The sequence below is a fragment of the Sciurus vulgaris genome (assembly GCF_902686455.1).
Source record: "Sciurus vulgaris genome assembly, chromosome: 3".
NCBI lineage: Eukaryota > Metazoa > Chordata > Mammalia > Rodentia > Sciuridae > Sciurus > Sciurus vulgaris.
In genome coordinates, this window is record NC_136463.1 from 40,497,442 (window position 1) to 40,521,147 (window position 23,706).

Consider the following 23,706-nt stretch of genomic DNA (forward strand, 5'->3'; position numbering starts at 1 on the left):
CGCACCCTCCTCTCTTCTCTTTTTGGCTCTCTCTGCAATTAGTTTTGTTGCCTTCATTAGGTGCACATGCATATTTTTAAGATTCAGCTATGTTGTAGCATGTATCAGTGCTTCATTCCTTTTCAGAGCTTAGTAATAGTCCACTGTATGGACAAATCTCATTTTATTTTTCCATTCATCAATGGAAGAACATTTAGGTTGTTTTCATTCTTTATTGCACTTATGAATAAATATTCTGTGAATATTTATGAACATTTATGTTTAGGTATTTTTGTGTGGATTTTGTTTTAAATTCTCTTGGGTACATACCTAGGTGTGGAATGATTGTGTCATGTGGTAACTCTATGTTTAACATTTCAAGAAATTGCCAGACTGTAGTTCAAAATGATTACATCATTTCAAATTTGAAGAAATGTATGAAGAATCCACTCTACTGTCATGTATATCTGCAAAGAACAAATAAAAGTTAAAAATAAAAAAGAATCCAATTTTTCTCCAACCTCATCAACAACTGTAACTTTTTGATTATAGGTTTGTGCTTCTTATAGGCATTCATTTCCCAAACTGTTGTATAAAGTAGAATTTGTTTTACTGTTTGAAGGAAAAATAAAGATTCAATATATCTGTTTGTGGAGAAACAGAGGGGAGAAGCAGAAGATGAGGTCAATAGAGACCCAGTCTTATCTCATGAATTAACCTTAAGTCAGAGAAAAGATGTAGGTCAAAAATTCCTGAAAGCCCTGGAAGACTTGGGGACACAAGAAATTGAGTGAGACCTTGTCTCTAAGTTAAAAATAAAAAGGGCTGGAGATGTGGCTAAGTGCTTAAATGCCCCTGGGTTCAATCCTGGTACCATAAAAAAATTAAAAAATTAAAAGAACTGGGGATGTGGATCAGTGGTTAATTGCTCCTGGGTACAATCCCTGGTATAAATAAATAAGAAAAAAATGTGCTATCTTTCATATGTGTACATTCTACCACCCACCATGAGGTTCTCCCCAGATCCCGCCTGACGCATCAGCCCTTGGACCTCCATAACTGTGAGCTAAATAAACCTCTTTTCTTAATAAGGTTTGTCTGTCTCAGGCATTTCATTACAGTAAGTACAAATGGGCTAAGATAAGAAGTAAAAGTAGGTTTTGGGCATCAACCTTTCACTCATTGGGTGGCAAACACTGGGACCATATGCATAAACCTACATCATAGCCATTGCTCAAATCAGACTCTCTCTATATTTTTTCCTTCTAGGGAATTCTAAGCCTGACAATTATAAGTTGCTTTAATTATAATGAAGAAAAAAAAATCCATGATCTTATAAATCCTCATTTTTCTCAAAAGTTTGGTGTTTTTTAGTTTTACAGACTGGAACAAAATAGATTTTGAGACATATAAATTATTCTGAATTTATTGTCTCAGATGGGAAAACCAGAGCTGATTCATCGGAGAGTATTTTACTTCAGTCCATTAGCATGAACTTCTTATTGATGAACCAATAATGAATTCCCTGCCACAACCCTAAAATAGAATCTACTAATTCAAAATTAATATTCAGATAAACTTCTACCACATCAATCTGATTCCCCACCCATGGCAATTCATGTTTGACTTTTAATTTTTAGTCAAGATTGGTAAATACTGGGAGATACTTGTGCCAGGAACTTACTGGAAGACACTACTCTATCCTTCAGCATTTGGGAGTTAATGATACTTCTCAATAAACAGGGATTCTGAGATGCCAAGTCATATCCCCAGCACTTTTTATATTTAATTTAGAGACAGGGTCTCACTAAGTTTTCAAGGGCCTCATTAAATTGCTGCAGCTGGCCTCAAAGTTGGTATCCTCCTGACTAAACCTCCCAAATCGCTGGGATAATAGGCACGCATCACCATGCCCCACTGAAGTTCTGTTTGAAACAATGAGGAAACTGAGGCTTGAGAAAGTTAGTAAGTGGCATAGAATGGGAATTAGTCTTATATCTCTACTCCACCCAAGTCCTATTAATAGTATAAAATATTCACAACATAACTTGTATGGTTTTATTGACTTGACTTGTCAAATCAGTTCTGTCTTCTGTTTCTCCACCATTCCAAAGATTCAGTAGGCAAAAATATGGCTTCAAAAGAAAACGATTGAAGTCAAAATATTGTTGGGGCAACTGATTCATTCAGTTCAAATAAAAATTCCATTTGAGCAAGAGTTTTGAACACCAGATATGAATGTGTTCCTCCCCTCCAATGTTGCAAAATGAATGAGTCTATATGCATGGTAATTTGTGACAAAATTTGAATTGACATATTGGGTTAATACAGTATTATGAAAATCCATGGTAATTAAAGTGAATATTTAGATGACAGGCTGACAGATCTGAATGTATTTGAGAGCTCTTCTTAATTTTCTCTCCTCCCTAACTGATTCCTCAGCTTGCTTCAGCTTTCTATGGTTTGTTATTCAAATAGCAAATACACTGATCTAATCTGGGTATTATTGGATGATTTCAATCACTAAAATGATAGATTGAGATTACACTTATTTAAAAAATAAAAAACTCTGATCTTACACTTGGTTTTTTAAACTCTGTCCATTTGATATACTTTTTTTTTTGTACCAAAGGTAGAACCCAGTGTCACTTAACCACTGAGACATATCCTCAAATTTTAATATTTTCTTTAGAGACAGGGTCTTGCTGAGTTGCTTAGTGCCTCACTAAGTTGCTGAGGCTGGCTTTGAACTCACTATCCTCCTGCCTCAGCCTCCCAAGCTTCTGAGATTATAGGCATCTGCCACCATACCAAGCTATCCGTTTGCTCTTTAACTGAAGTTTGTATGGAAAATCATGGTCAACTGATTTTTCTATGGAATACGTATAAATGGATTTCAGCTGCAGGAGTACTCAAGGTTAGGTATTTGAAATTCTCCTGATTGTGGATTGATTGCTAAAGATTTAAGGAATTTTCTTTCTATTTTCCCCTCTCAATCTCTTTGACCTGACTCCTATGAGAAATGTGATACAGAAATGGTGGGCCAAGAATCAAGGCAACTAAAGGAAAACCCACCAGAAATTTACCTTTGGCTGCTGACAGCTCTAGGCTCAAGTATGGGGAAGGTTTGCACTCTGAACTCCACAGGTCTAGATAATTCTAGTAGATACCAATGAATTTAGTAAATTAAGAAAATGCTACTCCAAATCTCTGTTTTCTTAATAAGGGAGTTTATGTTTACCTAAATCATCTGGAAATTGACATAATATTTTCTCCTTCATATCCACGTTTGGATGAGCTTTTTCTTTGCCAAAACATCATGCTATTGAGAAGTGGTGGGTCCTATAAGATGTGTTTCAGTTATTAGATAGAACACTTTTCTCAAGAGAGATGTTTGTTCTTGTGATGACTGGTTATTCCAAAGCAAGTCTATACCTTGTGCCTTGCCTCTTCTGCATGCACCTTCTTTCCCTTTCACATTCTCCTGAGGATTGAACCAGTATAAAGTCCTCAAATGAGAATATTTTTGAACTTCCCAGTCTTCAGAACAGTGAGCAAAAATAAACTTAATTCTTTATATATTACCTAGCGTCAGGTATTTTGTTATAGAAACAGGAAACAGACTAAGATACCATCCATACACCTATGGAAAATATAGAACTTGCCATCTATATATCAGTTATTCAGATATATAGTCCTCACTTTAGGACCTTCAGTTGTCCATGCCCCACATGCTCACATATTAAGATAGAGATTAATGTAAAAAAGAGAGAAATCTATGTGATAAGCATTTTGCAAAGAAAAATAAAGATGCTATGAGAGGGTCATGACTAGTCTTGTGGCTTCCAGGATGAATAGTTTGATAAAGCTTCCATGATAAAATGCCATAGACTGGGGGTTACAACAGGAATTTATTTTCTGACAATTCTGGACACTAGAAGTACAACATCAGAGTGTATGCAGAGTTGGTTTCTTCTGAAGTCCATCAGCTTAGCTTGTAGAGGCCATCTTATCTTTGTGTCTTCACATGACCTTCCTTGTGTATGTGTGCATGCATGTACACACTTGCATCCTGATCTCTTCCTGTGAGACTGCCAATCACATTGGATTAGGAAACTACCCATAGGACCTATTTTTACCTTATCCTCCTCTTAGAAAGCCCTATCTCCCTAATCAGTCACTTTGCAAGGTAATAGAGTTTAGGAATTTGACTCATGAATTTGGCAGGGGACACAATTCAGCCCACACCAGAGTGACTTCTAAACTGTAACTTGCAGAAAACATTAGATTCAGTAAAGCCAAGAGCTGGGCAAGATAAAGAACAGTCTTTGCCAAAAATGCCCAAGTTTCAAGTAAGAGAAAGGAAAACACAGTGTTTTCCTTCATTTTCTGTTGCTATTATAGAATACCTGAGGCCAGATAATTTTTAGAGAACAAAGATTTACTTCTTACAGTTCTTGGGGGTGGGAATTCCAAGAACATGGTGTAAGATTTGGTGAGGGCTTTCTTGCTGTGTCATAACATGGTGAGTGTTGCCACATGCTAAAGAAGTGAATTCTCTTGGATTAAATTCAGGCTGAACCCTTCCCTTCATCAGGAGCCCACTACAAGATAATGGTTTTAATCCATTTATAAAGACACTTCTCTTGTGACCTGGTCATCTCTCAAAATTCCAACATGTATCTAGGAGGAGATGGTCAAGCCAGGAAACTGCATGTGATTTGGGATGACTGGGTTCTTGATGTTACATTGGAGACAATAGGGTTTGAGACTAGTGCCATGAGAAGGCTGGATCACAGAGTTCTGTGTCATGAGGATTGAATAATAGGACACAGGGAGGAAGGTTAAGCAGGAGACTGAGGATCAGATGTACATTAATCCAATCTAAAGACAACATATGGGTGCGTGAAGCTGTAGCATGGGTCTTGTGTAAGATATCAGGGGCTGTTCACTTTTCATGGAGAGACATGTGTTTTGGAGGTGAGGATAACTATAGGTTATGAGTGTTCTTCCATGGAAATGTTCTTTAATTCTCACAAATTAACCCCAATTCACAACTGAGAAAAACTAAGGCTCAGGGAGACAAAGGTTCTTGCTTCATTAGCTAGCAAGAGGTCTATGGGGAGTGGAACTCTCACCTTTCACCTTTCACCTATCACCCTGCTCTTCTGTTAGGAAATATGGCCTCCTATCTGAATAGTGAACTTGGTGACTTGTCATCTAAGAAATCTTGCAGTGGGTGTTCCTTTGTGTTATTCATGATATTCTTGTTAAAATGTTTGCTCTTTAAAGGGGAAAAAAAAATCTGTCATTTGAGAGGCGTTTATGGACAATAATTACAGCCACCATTTGGTGAAGCTGAGTGAGAAAACCCCAATAACTTGAAAGATAACCACATTCCATGTGCCACAATCTGTCATGGGCCAACGTTGATAGAAAACAGCCTGATGGTAACTTTTCTTTTGTCATTTCAAAAGGAACAGACATGTTTCAAGGACTCACTCTGAAACAGTGGTGCATTTTTTTCATTATTGGGTTGTTTTTCAACCACTTTCATGTACTATCCTCTAATCTCTTCCCCACTGTCCCTTATCATAACCTTTCCCCCAAAGGACTACATCTCTCTGGACTCTCTGGATACTGTTAGTAAGATCATATTTCTTTTCTTTCATCTTTGTTGTCTGAACCTCTGGGGGTTCCCAGAATTGTTCTAAGTTGCAGACCAAGAAACCTTTCTTATTACACTGTTACACCTCAGAAGGAGCTAGAGAGGAGATGGAAGTGGTTATTTCTCCTCAGTCAGTTTGAAAGAGCTGAGGTTTCAGTAGTGCCCGCCTTCCTCCTCTCTGTCTTTAGGATTCTGTTATGGTTTTCATGTGGTGTTCCCCAGAAGCTCGTGTGTGAGACAATACAATAATGTGCAGAGGCGACATGATAGTTTATAAGAGATGTAACCTAATCAGTGGATTAATTCACTTATATGGAATGACTGGGTGATAATGTAGGCAGATAGGTTGTGGCTGAAAATGATAAATCGCAGGAGGCCTGCCTTTGGGGATTATATTTTATCCCTGGTTAGCACAGCTTTCTACTTCCTGGTTGCTTGTCCTCAGCTGCTTTCCTCTGGTATACCCTTCTACCATGATGCTCTGCCTCACCTTGGGCCCCGAGCTATGGGGTCAGTGAACCAAGAACTGAATTTCTGAAAAAAGAGTCAAAATAAACTTTTTCTCCTCAACATTTCTCTTGCCATATCTTTTGGTCACAATGATGAAAAGCTGACTAAAACATCTTCCGTCTCACCCTCTCCCTGTACCCATTTTCCCCAAGACCATTCTGCCTTGAACAAAATTTGATTGAACCCCACATTGAATCAAAAGATTTGTATAACAAGTCATATATGGTAGAAATGAATAGCCTAATAGTTACACATTTGGATGAGTGTGTCTCAAACAGGGGATATTTTTATCCTCAAAGGGAACTTTGACCATGTCTGGGAATAATTCGTTACATTTTAGGGAAAAGAATGTGGGTAAAAGTGTTAGTCAGAATTCCATCAGCTGTGACCAAATACTTAAGAAAATGAGATCTAAGGAGAAAAAAGTTTAGGCTTCTAGTTCAGATGTTTCAGTCCATGATCACTTGGCCCAATTGTTAGGCGCTTGTGGTGAGGCAGAACATCATAGTACGGAACACGCTGCAGAGCAGAACTGCTTACCTCATAGCAGCCAAGAAGAGAGAAGAGCTGTGAGAGAGAGGAGAGAGAGAGAAGATATATCCTTCAAAGTCACACCTCTAGTCTCAATGACCCATTAAATTGTGAAGTCGTCAATGGATTAATCCACTGATGGATTAACATTTAGTGGATGGAGTCCAGGAATGTTACTAAACATTTAGAATGCACAGAATTACATCCATAGCAAAGAAGTATCTAGTTTGAAATGTCAATAATGCAGGGATTGAAAAATCTCAGTTTAGATAATTTAAGACTTTATTCTATGCCAGGCATATTGTAAAAGTAAGGGATTCTTTGTTAAATGAGACTTTTGCCCTCTAAAATTTAGTGAGGTGGGTATATACCATTTAGAATAATTTCAGATGCAAGCTACAAAACATTCAAAAAGTCTCAAAGATCTTTTAACTTTCTCCTACAACCAAAATCTGGAAGTAGGCTGTTAAAGGATTACTTTATTGAAGTACCCAACAAGATCAGGTATCTGGGTGAGTTTTCCCTTAATTTTTTTTTTTTTTACTTTCCTCTCGTGGCTGCAAAAGAGCTGCCACAGATCCATTCTCACCACAAAGGCACGGTGGATGAAAGGCATAAAGGTATCTCCTCTGATGCATTCATTTTTTTTCTGATGAGGAAGAAAAATACTTTCCAGAACCTATGTACCTGGTAGGCTTTCTCTTGTATCCTACGTGCCAGGATTATCTTAAGCGTGAGATTAGAATGGAATGATCATTCATGACATGCATGAGGGTCAGCAGAATCCTTTTGTAAAAAAGCCATGGGGCAAATATTTTAGACTTTGTGAGAAGTATATGATCTGTGTCAAACATTCCTCTGTTAACTTTGACAACTTAAAAATATAAAAAGCATTTTTAGCCTATAGGCTGTCCGAAAAACAGGTCACAGGTTACTAGAAAAAGTGCTTCCTAATACCTGAACAAAAATCAAGGCCCTGCTAGAAAGGAAAATAGCATAATGCTGGTACTTGGGTCTGTCCCAGAAGAATGCATGGCTAAATGATAATCATAATACAGGACAATATCTGCTTAGGATGTACAGTACAGGCTGTAGTCACCAGTCTCTGAGATGGCCTCCATGAGCTATTTCTTTAGGATTCATGCCCTTGCATCAGTTGGTTTTCTGGGCCAATAGATGGCAGTATGTGACTGCAGACAAGATCATGGCATATGCCACTTGCACCTCACTCTCATAGAATTCCCTGTTTGGGGAAGCCTACCACCATGTTGTGGGCATTCATGTCCATGTAGAGAGAAACTTAGGCTTTTGGCCCACAACCAGTGGGAACTTGCCAGCCACATGAATAAGCCACCTTGGAGGGGATTCTCCAGTCCCATGTAAACCTCAGTTGACTGCAACACTGGCCCATACTTGATAGGAACTTATGAGACACCCTGAGCCCAGATGTCTTTTCTGAGATGCCTCTGAGTTCCTGAGCAATACGAACTGTAAGATAAGACATACCTATTATTTTAAGTCCCTTTCTTTCAGGGCAATTGGTTTTGCAGTCATAGATATTTAACAGGCTTTTAAGGGGCAGGTTGGGAACACCTTAGTCCCAAGACTGAGGAATGACATTTTCAGATACTAGTGAGACAGTGAGATGTTGAGCTGGTAATGGGGACAGCAGGTGAAGATTTAGGAAACCTGGGACCTCCAGTCCATTTGTCAACTGGGATAAAATGAATTCAACTTCTTTGTATGTCATGAGAAAATCCTGGGAAGGAAAGGGTGGATAATTATCAGAAAAAAGTGAGAAGACTACCATAAGCATGTAGAATAGCTTTCATATTGTCATACAAGTCTCAGTCCTGTTTTCTTTGAAGTAGTATATAACTCAGCCTCTCCCACCATCAGTCTTGGAAAACACAATACAGAAAATCCCACATAGCACCAGGAGAGGTTGGACTGGAATACAAGGGTCTCATTAAGCAAAGAGATTGGGTGCAGGGTGGTTCATGACCAAGGATAATAGCCTACGTACTCCTCCCACTGCACACACCCAACCCCCAGAGAATTTGGCACTTGATATGCACCTTCTCAGCATCTTTTCTCTGATATGCATGATTAGAAGAGTTGAAAACATGATATTTAAAACTCAGATCTAATATTTTGTAAATTCATGATGCTAAGGTATTTGCACGACTCTCAAAGTTCTGTCAAATAGCTTCACTGTCCACTAATAGAGAAGACCAGTCCTAGATGTGGTGTTGAAGTCGAAATACTGAACTCACATCAAGTTACCAAGGAAAGAGGATGAGCAATGGGTGCTAATTTATTATTTATCTTTATTGTTGTATTGACTGTTCTTTCATTTTCCAAGCCCTGCAGGGATGAACAACAGGAAGCTGTGGAGTTTTCCTTCATAGATTCTGCAGTCTAGGGGACAAATGACAAGGACCCTAATAACCTTCCTTACTTCATTCCCCTCTCCTCATTTTGCTGTACACCATTGTTGTCCTCTAAATAAGACTGATGCTTAGAAAAAGTCTGGAAACAGCCATTTTTGCTTGTTTGTGAGTTTAATTCTCTGTGTCACAGTGCATCTAAACTTCATTTATTTTATGCAAAGGAAGACTTAATCTTCTGTTCAAGAAGTCTGAGACTATATTAACAGACTTCTTTTAATTTGGTTAAGCTCACAATTGAAATATCTTCATTGGCAAAATGGGGCTCATAAAATGGGTACTGCCTCTTTGTCACTTCTGACAGCTTAGCACTTCCCCTTTCATTGCTTAACTGGTTACCCCAACCCTAGTACTAGGTAAATCTGGTCAGACTATCAGTCACAACCACTCCAGTCGTAAGGAACCAAGCCTGTGAATGATGATCACGTGTTCCACCGACCACAGAGACTGATTCAAGGTAAGGCTGCATGAAGTGAAACTATGATGTTAACAAATGAAAGCAAAGACAAGACACATAAAGGGAAGAAGAAAGAGAATGAGAGGGAATAATGACAGATTGCAAGAGATAGAGAGTGATGTGGTTCAGACTCTGTATGTAGCCAAGCTCATATGCAGTCCACTTTATGCAAGCCAGTAAATTCTCTTTTATGCCTGAGCATCTTTAAAAGACATACTTCTTTCATTTGCAACCTAAAGGATCCTGATTAATATGCTTAGTGTAAGGGTTACTATGAGGACTGAGTAAAATTAGATTTCAAAAGTCCTTTGTCCAACACTATACAAAAGCTACAGTAAGGTTCTCTGGGAGTTAACTCTTTCATCTTTCCACATGTCTCTAAATGTTTAATAAATATTATTCAATTCGGTTCTATCCTACAGTCTTGATACCCTGATAATGGGGAAACCTTCAATATTCCTTCCTTTGATTTTAAGTGAATGCATTTCATCTCTTAAAATTTTTAATTATCTCTTAAAATTATCAACAAATTAAATACTAAAACATAAAGTTGACTGTATTCTTTCATTAGGGGTTAAAAACTAATAGTTACTCAAAGTTAAGTGCCAGCACGTTTTTGTAGTACTTCAGAACCTTGAGGGAAACCCTGCTTTGTGATGTTTTGCTGAGATAGGAGTACACTGGCTGCCATTTGGGATGTCAGAATCTTCCACCATCCCATCCACCACCCTCAATTTTATTCATGCTAAAATGAATCTATTACAGCAACATTCCTGAAATTCTGAGGCAAGACAAAAACTTTTGTAGATGTTTTCTCCAATTAATTTCTCTCCTCATTTTGGATGCTTAGAAAGACTTACTTTTCTGCAACATTTTTAGAGAGTCCTTTGGAGCCTGACTTAAATAGTTAGAACCACAATTACTCTAATTTTTCTCCCCAAACTTGAAATACATGTGTTAGAAGCATGGGACTTGGCCTTTTCTCCAAAAGGCAGAACATGTTTGCAAGATCATTTAAAGATGCTGAAGATTTAATCTTTTAAATGAAAGGCGGGGTGCCAAGATTTTAAAGTTTGGGGCATGTCAGCTTCCTGCTGACAGAAGTTGTTTTGAGAGCCAGGCACAGTGTTTCACAACTGTAATCCCCACAACTTGGAGGGCTGAAGAAGGAGAATCATAAAGTCAAGCCCAGTCTTGGTGATTTAGTGAGATCTTTTCTCAAAATTAAACAAAAATGCTCTTGGCATGTAGCTCAGTGATAGAATATCCTTGGTTTCAATTCCTAGTGCAAGGAACAGAGGAGTCATTTTGAGTCCTCAAGAAGCTATTTAGCACATCAATTTCTAAGAGTTGATCTATAGACCCATGGGTCTTTTTATAAAGTATTTGGTAATTTAAAAAGTCTGGCTCTTTCTTTTTTTATTGTAAACAAATGGGGTAAAACTTGTTTCTCTGTTTGTACATGAAGTAAAGGCATAATATTTGTGTAGTTATACATTTACATAGGGTAATATAAAATGCTCTAATGTAAAATGCTATAGTGTTTGATTCATTCTGTTATTTTTCCTTCCCCCGCATCCTTCCTACCCCTCTTTTCCCTCTATACAGTCCCTCCTTCCTCCATTCTTGCCTCCCTCCCACCTCCCATTATGTATCATCATCTGCTTATCAGCGAGATCATTCTTCCTTTGGTTTTTTGAGATTGGCTTATCTCACTAAGCATGATATTCTCCAATTTCATCCATTTGCCTGCAAATGCCATAATTTTATTCTTCTTTATGGCTAAGTAATATTCCATTGTATATATATACCAAAGTTTCTTTATCCATTTATCAATTGAGGGGCATCTGGGTTGGTTCCACAATCTGGCTATTGTGAATTGAGCAGCTATGAACATTGATGTGGCTGCATCACTACAGTATGCTGATTTTAAGTCCTTTCGGTATAGGCCAAGAAGTGGGATAGCTGAGTCAAATGGTGGTTCCATTCCAAGTTTTCTAAGGAATCTCCACCCTACTTTCCAGAGTGGCTGCATTAATTTGCAGCCCCACCAGCAATGTGTGAGTGTACCTTTTTTCCCCACATCCTCGCCAACACCTATTGTTGCTTGTATTCTTGACAATTGTCATTCTAATTGGGGTGAGATGGAATCTTAGGGTAGTTTTGATTTGCATTTCTCTTATTACTAGAGATGTTAAACATTTTTTCATATATCTGTTGATTGCTTGTAGATCTTCTGTGAAGTGTCGGTTCATTTCTTGAAATTTTATTTTTCATTCTCTATTTTCATGACCACAAAGTTTATCCTTTTTGTCATCATATTTATCATTATTTTGGTACTGGGGATTAGACCCAGGGACACAATGAACTATACCTCAAGCTCTTTTTATTTTGTATTTTGAGACAGAGCCTCTCCAAATTGCTGAGGCTGACCTTGAACTTGAAATCTCCTGCCTCAGCCTCCTGAGCCACTGGGATTACAGACATGGCCTAGTCATTAAAACCTGTTACAGAGTTAGTAGTTGTTATTTTTGCTTACTCAAATTTAATATTCAAAAACTACACTTAGTGCATGACTTGTGTTACTGAGACTTCACATTCAGTATTAATTTATTATGTTCAAGGGCTCTAGTTGGTTTCTCTGTAAGAATCAATCCTTCACCTGTTAGGACGTCACACTTGCTATTTCCTGAACCTTGCAACAGTTTCTCAGTTCTTCTTAAAATTGTCTTCATCTTATCATTTAGATACCAGCTCAAATAGTCTCCAGGTTGACATCCTTGCCCCTCCTCTTCAGCCATTATTGGATGAATGCCACTTAAATCTGTAAAAAAGTAGCACCATGCTTCAGGGTCTTGGCCTTAGGACCTTGGTCATCTTACCCTGCTTCATTTCATGTGTTGCTTTTTTGTGTTTATCATCAGTCTTGCCCCTAGAATTTCAGCTCCTTGAGATGAAGGGCCTTATCTTGTTCATATCTGTATGACTACGTTCTAGAAACAATGCCAAATGCTGAGTAGGCACTTCATAAATATTTGCTGGATGCATGCACTATATAATTTCACACTCCATGAACATTTATTCTTCAAATTAGAAAGAAAAAAAGTGTTGTTGAGGCTCAGAAATAAAAGCATAATTTTAAACAGCAAAGACATAGATTTAAAATTCCCTATTCCCAGAATCTTACATCTTTTTCTGGTTAAGAAGTAAATGCACTCATAGGTCTATAGCTATTGTCTCTAAACTAGATTATTTCAAGGCAGAGTTTTTTGTGATGTTGTCACGCTTGCACTTGAGGTATGCCCAATGTTTCTTTCTTTCTTGCTTGCTTTCTTAATTTAAAGATAGGGTCTTGCTGAGTTGCTCAGAGCTTCTGCCAAGTGGTTAAGTCTGGATTTGAACTTGCAATCCTCTTGCCTCAGCCTCCTGAGCTGCCGGGATTAGAAGCATGTATCACTGCGCCTGGTGCCCAATGTTTCAATTTAACTCCCACCTTCCTAATCAATGGAGACCGTTCCAGACCCTTTGTATGAATGATTCCTTCATTCAATCAGCAAGAATTTAATCATGGGCCAACACTCAATTTTACCCAACTAAGGTCATTTGTTCCTAAAGACATCTGTCCTAATTCGGGTTTCATCTGTGATGTTACCCAAGACAAAGACTTTAGTGGAGGTAGTTTTGGGGGACCATAATCCCTGAAGGCACAAATAAGAATGTAGAAAACAATGTTTTTCTACACACAATACAGCAGGTTAGTACTGTAGGCAACTATGTCTCAATCCAGATATTGAGAAACTATCTGAAACAAATATAAAATCTCACTTGTGATGCAAACTTCTCATGTACGGAAGGTGAGAGGTACCAATTCCAGACATGGGACATTTTCAGTGTGCCTGAGATTATCTCCCATAGTCACAGGAGAATTCAAGTGAGTCAAGAGGATATGGGCAGTGCATCTACTACAAAATTATTCCTTTTCTATTCTGAGGCAGTGTTCATTTTGGAACTAACAAAGTTCAGACTGGAGTAGACCTAGGGCTGCTATGTGACCACATAGGTTGTGTAGCATACAGTGTAATTAACTGGCTTGCACAGATTGCAATGTATTTATTGTTCCCTGGATCTTTGCAGTGAAAAATCTGTAAAACATTCACAGGAAGCCATGCAATGCACTATCTGCAGAGTCATGCATGGTATTTTTGTTACAAGAAAATCCTCTTATGAAGGTCAATATTATTTTTGTAAGAGTGAATAAAGTCACTAGAAAGCAATAGAGGAAATTTCAGAATAAAGGAGACTTAGTTAACATACATGCATCAGTACTTAAGGTTGTACATGGCAACCAGACTCAAAAGACTTAATAGGTTTAAAACATGATACCATCTTTTTAGCCTTTTAGATGCTTCCAGGACCATATGCATAATACCTGGTCTTGTTGGAATGCCCATTTGCCACCCAAATGCCCAGAGTTTGGGCACTACTTTCATAAAGAAGGCATGTCTAGTTTGCCTTATTTTCAAGGAACATCTCTGCTACCTTAACACAAAGAAACTACAGCCTCAGTTCCCACTAATACTTTAGACCATTCCAGTCTAGCTCTTAGCTTTTCAACTCTCAGTGCAGTCCCAACAATTGGGGGGTTTTACAGTAAACAAGGCAGATGTAACCTCTCACATAAATCTGAATCTGTCATTCCAATAAGACAACCTTCAAATTCAGTTCAAAGTAGTTCTTAGTTCAGCACAGTCCTGATATTAACATTTTATTCACAGCATTTAATTTTATTTTATTCACAACATCCTACACAATCTTGATGAAAATTTGTATTTGTATGCATTATACAAAATCATAGCCTTCTCTCCAAATTCCAAGACAGTTGAAGATTGTTTCAAAGATTGATTCAAATCAATTGAAGATGCTATAAACTTTCATTTAAACAAATGCAGAATTCAACCGAAACTTTTCTCATTGTAAATTAATCTCATTGTTAATTGTAGAATATTTGATAAAGGGAATAGGCACATGTTATATATTTAAGAAATGTATTTCCCAAATTAAGTTTAAATCTTTATGATAACACTTGTCCTAATTTTCTTGCAATTTAAATCTTTCATTCACAGGTCTATAATAAAAGTTGAGAAGTAGAGGTGGGAAGAGAGGTGATCATCAACTGTCATTATTGATCAATTGCTGAAACAAACAGTTTATCAATAAGACTGAGGTAGTAATCCCAAAGACTAAAAATTCATATAAAAATTAAAAGTCCGGTGTGGTTGCAAGGTCCTACAGTGCCAGCTACTCAGAAAGTTGAGGTGGGAGAATTGCTTGAGCCCTGGAGTTCAAGGCCAACATGAGCAACATAGTGAGACCTGTCTTGTCCCATCCCCTCCAAAAATATTTCCATTAAATCCTAGTATACTGGGGGCACAGTACTCCCTGAGTACTTAGCAATGGTAATTTTTATACACATTAGGAGTGTATGGGAAACATTATACTTAAAACACTGTAGAAAATGTCTTTGCTTCAGAGGGATTAGTCAATAATTCTCTCAATTTTTGGAAACATTTATTTAGTGATGCTGGTGATCAAGCATATACACTCTACTGCTGAATAACATTCCCATCCCCTGGGAAATTTTATTTTTAACCATTCTTTCTCAGGTTTTACTCTAATGAAAAATCTAGGTTCTTTTATGTTGTATCTTCAAGCATCATAGAATCAGTGTCATTGATCATCATAATGATTTTTTTAAGAGAGGTGATTTCCTGCTCTTGTGACATGGCCAACCTGTTGCCAACTAGATTACAACAGAGTGATTTCTCATTATCCTAGTTGGAAGCAGCTGAATTTCCAAGAGCACCCATTCAAAAGAAATCATGGCAGGCAAATGGCATTGAACTCTTGGAGAGGGTAGGGATAAGGGAAATTAAGAAAGATTGCTGCACAGACTTCACATGCTCTTTTTTGAGAAACACATATTGCAAATTGATAGTCTCTGTATTGCAACTGTCAAAAATGTAGGACCAATATTTTTCTGAGGGAAAGAACACCTTGAAGATGTCAGTAGCAATATAAAATCTGGGTCTCTGGGAGTGTGCCTCCCACCTGGATAAGAAATAAGCAAATGATATAAAAAAGGAAAAATGAATTTACGCAGCTTGATTATATTGTGAAGAAGCAGCTAGCTTCTTTCTCTGGCAGTTCTACAAGAAGCCATTTCAATTTATAGAAACAAAAGCCAGGTGATACACATGTGTAGATTTAGTTTGACTGGGCTAGTCAGAGAACATGTCAGGTTCAGCCTCCTTGGTCATTCATTAGAATGAGGGAGTTCAAGAACTCTAGAAGCCCTGGACTCCCATATATTTTCCACCTATAAATCCCACTATATCAACTGTACTTAGTACATTCTTGCCATCATCATTTCTCCATGTCATCTGATCTCCCTCATTTAAAGAACTTGATCCTATTAATCCTATCACAGAGGCTGAGGCAGAAGGAGCATAAGTTAGAGCCAGCCTGGGCATCTTAGTGAGACCCTGTCTCAATAAAAAATAAAAAGGGTTAGTATGCAGCACAGAGTTAGAGTTCCCCTTGGTTCAGTACCACAAAAAATGACAAATACAAATAAAATAAAGAATTTGAAAAACAAAAAACTCATGCTGAGTAATGTAAAAGCACTAATTAAATGGTTCCTCTTTATAACCTGGCAGGACATTTTACATTTATTATCTTAAGGTAGGGTGTGTATTTTATCCATGTATATGCTTTTGATATCTTGATAAATTTTTGTGCTTAGCACGGTTGGTTAGTTATCTGGGTTATTCTGCATCTTTTGATTTTTTCTAGTTTTTTTATTTTATGATGTTTCATTGTAAGCTACTGTAAATCTTGACAATAACAAGTTACCTGATAACTTTTAGATAAATGATCATAATAAAATAAATTTCTCAAATGAAAGAGCAATGGAATTGGATAGATTTTCTTACAGTCCAGTTGATGCTGGTTTATGTGACTGTGTATAAAATGATATTGATGTAAAATTAGAATAACTTCATTAAGCATTTGTTTAAATGTTAAATGTGTTGTGTGCTGAAGATAGAGGTCTTCTTAGGTTTCTGTGTTACCTGTTTTTTTGTTTTGTTTTGTTTTTGTTTTCTTTTTTTATTGTAATGAATTTAAATGACACCAGTTAAATTAGCTTGAAATCCACAGAAGTAATTAGTAGCTTGATTTATGTTATACTAGATAAGTAGATTGAATCTAGTCATTTTATTCTCAGAAGGTAAGAATTCTGATGGAAACAGGTTAGAGGATCAATGCATGCAAAATACCCAAGTAGATTAAGAGGAACTTATTGATTAAAACTGAGAGCATTTCACTGAGCCCTCTCTTAAATTTAAAGAGAAGATCAGAATAAAGCACAGAATGTTTTTAAAGAATCCACTCATATCAGACCTTCTCATCATATTTTATGTTCTCCATGTTTTAAGAAAACGAGAGGCAAGCAAAATATTTCATCTATGTACTGAATTTTATAAAAATTCTTTTTTTGTGTACTACCCTCCCTTATTCCCAAAGAAGTGGAGTCTGTCATCTCTGGATTGAGACCTCTGAAACCATGAGACTGAAATAAACTTTTCCTCCTCTAAGTTGCTCCTGCAGTATGCTTTGATCACAGTGACAAAAATCTGACTAAAACAGTTAACACTTATGACCATGTTTTCCAAAAATATAAACTAATATAATTCTAAAGTTAAGTAGTAGGCATACATTAAAATATGATATAGCTTCTTTAAAATTTCACATCTCTTAGAAAAATAATCAAGAACAATGATATCAACAACTATATTCTTTCCTTTATTATTATAGAATAATTTATTTTTCTCATTTTAGGAAAATAAGAAAATATCTAAGGTTTTAAGCAAAACATGAAAATCCTCTTTGATTCTTGCATAGTATAGGTTATTATAGTTCACTTTTTCATTTATATTTTTAATACTTATGTATTTATACAGACAAACGTATAAAATTATAGCTAAATGTGTATGTGGTTTTTTTTTTTTTTTTTTTGGATGAAATTGGAGGATGTCATGCTAAGTGAGATAAGCCAATCTCAAAAACTAAAGGACGAATGATCTAGCTGATAAGCGGATGAGGACATATAATGGGGGTAGGAGGGGTTAGCGTTAGGGTTAGGGTTAGGTTTAGGGTTAGGGATAAGGAGGGTGGTAAGAATGGAGGAAGGAAGGACTGTATAGAGGGAAAAGAGGGATGGGAGGGGTGGGGGGAAGGGAAAAAATAACAATGAATCAAACAACATTGCCCTATGTAAATTTATGATTTTTAATTAAAAAAATGGAAAAAAATTCTTTAAAGAAATGACAGGAATGTTGAAAACGTGGGCTTTAAACTTTTCTACATTACCTGTGAAACTTTTCTCAGGACTGAGAAAGGTTACCTTTATATTCTGAAGGAAGAAATTTAATATGAGATAATGTTGTTGTGGGCCAGACTATATGTGCCTTGACCAGACAAACTCCATTTTACCTTGAAACTCCATTTCATGTAAGAAATGTTTCTCATGTGAAAACCCTGCCTCTGTAACCCACCTCCTGCTAAGGACACCTTATGTGGCAATGCATAGTGGCTGAAAAATGTTTCTTTTATTCTTGTGCAATACATTCTCCTGAAATTTACTCTGACTTGGGTTAGACCTGGGTTATTTTGACTTACTTTCAACTTCTCTTGTGGTTTTGACTCACTGTTTGCCTGTGGTTTGGGGCTATGAATATGTGCTCTAACTCCTGATGGAGGTTGAAGTGTGTAGAGTCAACTTGGTTGCTCCTTTTTGGTCTGTTGGTGATTGCATTTCCCTGTGCTGTTTCAAGGCTGATTGGGCAATTTATTTCAAATATGCCACAACAATACCACTGATTATTATTTTTATTATTATTTTTTTACGATGGGTTCTCTTGCTTTGTTGCCCAGGCTAGCTTTGAACTCCTGGGCTCAGTGACCCTCCCAGAACCGGGATTGTAGATGTATACCACTGTGCTCAACCTAGTTAGTCAATTAGTAACATGCATAGTTCTCTCCTATGCCCTCTTAATGACTTTTTTTTTTTTTTTTTTAGGTCATATGCCAAGCAGACTTTCACAGTTTTGAAGTTCTTTCTTGTCTTCCAGGATGATTAATATTACAGTATTAATAGCATGGTAATGTATTTTTCATAGTGTAAACTAATTTCTAATAATTAACTTATGTTAGTTAACTAAAAATAGACATTATTGGATTTCTCATCAGAGTATTTAATTTTTTTAGTTAGGTCTTGCAGTGGCTTTATGGTGAATGGCAGGTAAAGCAGATAAGTGTTTGTTAGGTACCAAGCTTTGTACCACCTGAGGATTATGTAAACTCAAATAATGGAAAATAATCTGAATTTGAATTTTGCCTTTATGTTTGACAAGTATTGATTTTTCTTTCTTCTTTTCCTTTTTGTTTTTTCTATTTGGTATGAAGGATTGAACCTGGGGCAGTCTATTACTGATCCACATATCCCTGGTAATGGATATGGAAAATAAGAAATTCCCAAAATAATGAGGCCTGAGAAAAAGGAGAAGGAGTAAAAATGAAGGCCATTCATTGACAGCTTTCACTTCCCAAGACAAATGTTTTCCAGATGCTGTTTGCAGGCAAAGAGGATATGTTTTATCATCCTCAAAAAAAAAAAAAAAAAAAAAAAAAAAAAAAAAAAAAAAACCCAGTCTCTAGGAGGCATTATCTTCTCCAAAGTAAATCCTCTTTAGACCCTTCCCACAGACTTTAACCAAAAAGGCTCACATTCCTGACTGTCTAAGCAAACTGATATATGTTCACTAGACCACCCCTCAAAATAACTTACGTATTATGTAAACCCAGTCCCTTTTTTTGTTCAGTGGCTCATTTTGAACCAGCTGAGTGGGTTCATGGGCACCATTTCATACCCCAGAATAAAGCGCTGAGATGACACATGAGGTTTGAGTCCTGCCCAGTCTTTTTTGTGCTAACACATGGTCCTTTTTATTTTTTATTTTAGACAGGGTCTTGCTCAGTTGCTTGGAATATCACCAAGTTTCTGAGACTTGCCTCAAACTTGGGATCCTCCTGGCTCAGCTTCCTAAGCCACTGGAATTACAGGCTTGCACCACCACTCCTGACTTCTTATAGTTCTTCTGTCCACTTACTGTTTACATGGTTTTGATTCACCTATGTAAGTGATGCCTTTATATAGTCTATATTGATCTTTCTTTGACATTGTCTTTTTTTCATATTTTTTGAATTTTCATTTTTCTTCCACTCAGGTATAATAAGTTTTAAAATATTCTACAAATATTACAGTATAATCATGAGATACAAGCTTAGTTGTTAATATTTTATTTTGCAGCTCTAAAGCAACATTATGTTTCTTGGGAGATGACTAGTATGCACCAACTCTTTTTTTTTAAATTATTTATTAACTTAATTTTTAAAATTGTCAGTGAATTTGTAATATAGTACACAATAGAGCAAATACTATATGAATTCTTAGATGTGTGATTCTTAAAATACAGATCTAGATGAATAAGGATTTTTGAGCTGTTTCAGAAAGCAAGTCTCAAAAAGAAGTTTTAATGCAGATTGACTACTTACTAGTTAAAAAGACAAAAAATATAACATTGGGTCTGATGTGAGAAGATCACCAAGATAAATTGTTAAATGAAAGAAACAAAATTTGGAATAGTGTGTACCTCTTTTTTTTTTTTTTAAAGGAAAATAAAACATATTAATATTTGCTTGTGTGTGTCCATAGTAACTTTGGAAGGATACAAGAGACCATTAAAACAAACGAGTAGGAGACTGTAAGGAACAAGGCTGCAGCTATTTCTCCCCTGATTCCACCCCTCCCGACACACCATTTTGTAATCTAGATTGTTAACTTTCTTGTCAGTCATTGGTCCAATTAGCCCAAGGGCTTTAACTATTTAAGGGTAATTCCCCTGCGCTTTGCTCTCCTTCCTCTCTCTCTCACTCTTCCTTTCTCTTCAGCCCTTAAGGGCAGACACTGTCTGCTAATAAAATCTCTTGTGTGAGTTCCAGTGTCTCTGGGTGCTTTCAGAGACTATACTCTTTACTTTGCTGAGTCTTTTTTTCTTACTTAAAAATGTTTTGAGTATATTAAAAATGAATGTCAAATTTGTTTTAAAAAGAAAACAATACAAAACTTAACAGTTTGTAAGTATAGCATAATTTTGGTTATTTTCCTAGGAAAATCTCTAAGGTAGCGAGACCTTGGATTTTTGCAAAGAAGTTTGTGAACTAAAAGGTACAAGAAATATTTTTAAATACTACCTCATTCTTCATCTTCTTGACCCTAAGTGGAAGAGAACTTAATTTATTGTTTTTTTTCTCCTTCCACCCCCCCTTTTTTTTTTTTTTTGGTTTAAAGACTAGTGGGGTAGAAGGTGCCTCTGTTGACTTGATATTATTTCCTCTGGATACCATTAAAACTAGACTGCAGAGTTCCCAAGGATTTTATAAGGCCAGTAATTTTCATGGAATATATGCTGACTTTCCTTCTCTGTTCTTGGATGTTGACATTGATATTCTCCCTGCTATAAAGTCCAGATAATGGGATTTATTTTCAGAATGGTATGAGATGATATAATTCCTTGTTCATTGTAGCTTATGTTCTGAGTTTATTTTCCATTCTTTAACCCACTCTTTTTGAAGAGGGAGCACTGGAGATTCTATTCAGTATCTTTGTAATAGAAAAACCTTCCCAGCAACTTGGGAGGCTGAGGATGCAGGATCACAAGTTTGAGGCCCATCTGGGCAACTTAACAAGACCCTGGCTCAAAGTAAAAAGGGGTGGAGATGTAGCTTAGGTGGCAGAGCACCCCTGAGTTTCAATCTCCAGTACCAAAAAAAAAAAAAAAAAAAAGAAGGAAATTAACCTTGCATGTATATAAGCATCTCCTGGGCTTTAAACAATACTGATGTCTATGTTTCACCCCCAGAAATTAAATAGGTTCTGAGCTTTGAGTATCAGCAGTTTTTATTAGCTCTCCAGGTGATTCCAGTATGGAGCCAAGTTTGATAACCACCATCTTGCAGAGTCCTGTGTAGCAGGTGATTGTAAGAGGCATCTTTCAGTCTTAAATTGTGCTTAAATTATGTGAGTGTTTCTTACTAGCACTCACCTTTATATTGAATCTACTTCTTGGTATGTTTTTCTGATACTTACCTCATTCAATGGTTTATTTCATGGTGTTGGGGATTGAACCCAGGCTTCATGCATGTGGAGCGGATACTCTGCCCCTGAGTATCTCCAGTTGGTGATATATACTTCTTATGGCACTCATAAATAAACTAAACCAAAACCAAAAATGACATACAGCAACCATCTACAAAATCATGGCCCTAGGATATTCTTAAATTGTGGGGTTTGATGTCTTTTTCAAGACAATTCATGAGAAAATATTCCTCTTATATTAACCTGACCTTTACATGCCAAGTCTGTGAGCATAACATTCACTTAAAAGATTTGTTGCTCAAAGACAAAAATAGTATTTCTGTTCTTTTGTATTTCAATTCTCCTTCCCCCTTTCCCTGCAAGCTATAGAACAACAAGCTCTTTGGGGTTTATTCTTGACTTTTTGTATATCTTGATACTTTGAGTAATTGGTTATAACAAGTTTTTATTGAGCACCCATCCTATGTCACACATGACTCTAAGAATGTATGAGGGGCAGGAATATGTCCCAAGTTTGTCCACCCTGGAATGACCTGATCACTGAAGAATTTAAATACTGATTCCCGTGTCCCACCCTCAGAGATTGTGATATAATTGATTTGAGTGTGTCTTTGGTGATTGGTTTTAAAAATTTATTCGTGGTGATTTTACCATGCAGACAAATTTTAAAACTTTGAGCTAGAAAATTGCAAAGGAATGTCCTTATCTCTTGGTCACCGGTTTCTTTGGTTTTCTCCTTCACCTGCACTTATTCTTTAGATCTTTTTCTCTTACATATTATACAAAAGGATTCCTGTGGGTAGGTGCAGTATTACTTGTCATCTTGGGGAACATGATGCTATCCTAATGATCATAAGACTATTTAATATTCTTTACTAGGAGTTTACGTAGAATGTGATTTTGAATTTGTATGGGGGTTGGGGGGAAGTGGTTTCCTTGCCTTTCTTGCTTTACTTTTTTTGTCATCCACACAACTTCAGCAAATGGAGGGTGCAAAAGAAGTAAAAACTCAGGGTTTAGAAATAGCTTTACTGTCTCCGAACAGATCTCAAATGAATTGCATTTTCCTTTCTGCTTGCTTTTTTCTTTATCTGTTTAAGTTTGTAGTCTGGGTATAGAATACCACTGTGTCCATCAGTGTCTGTGGACCCTTTTGAAAATGGATTGTGCAGAACTGAGGGATTGGCATGGAGGGGACTAAAGATTGAGAGAAGAAAAAGCCCCGTATTTACTCTTTTAGAGGGACATATAAAGAAAGTATGGCATGTGTACTTTGGTGGGGGATGGGTTAGTAGAGACTGGTATTACATAGTCCACATCTCCTCCTTTGATTAACTTGCTCTGATCCTCATTTGGAAACTTATTGTGTCATTTCTAATTAGTAGTCTTTTTGGATGCCATCCACTGTTTTTTGACAGTCCTAAAAAACAGAAGTATACCAGACATAGCCAAGAATTTGGGCAAGCTTGAGGCAGTTGACCATGACAAACTGGCACCTTCTCCATTTGCCCTGGGGTGAGTGTGGGATGGACATATGGATACTTCAGAAAGCACAGCTGAATGCCATTAGAGATTATAGTGTGTACATACTAGTGGGCCAAAGAGGGAAAAGCCAATAACCGCATGGGAAGAGACTGTGTTAACCATGTCAGGTTGCTGAACTGGTAGTGACTCTTTGGACCACAGGCCTGCTCATTTGTTAACAGCTTCAGTTTCTATTATAAGCTTTTTGACTTTGGAGGACTTTGGAGAACTGATTTTTACAGTAAAGCAGATTTGTTGAGAGTTTCAGACTTGATTGTGATATAGTCTAATGTCCTTCAAAAAGATGAAT

The 23,706-nt window shown here is 36.9% G+C and overlaps 1 protein-coding gene across 2 annotated transcripts in view; it reads left to right on the forward strand.

Moving 5' to 3' along the window:
- LOC306657889 (uncharacterized protein) overlaps positions 1–23,706 on the forward strand; it is a 100,228-nt gene that overhangs the window by 55,196 nt on the left and 21,326 nt on the right. The gene's annotated exons all lie outside the window — the stretch shown is intronic.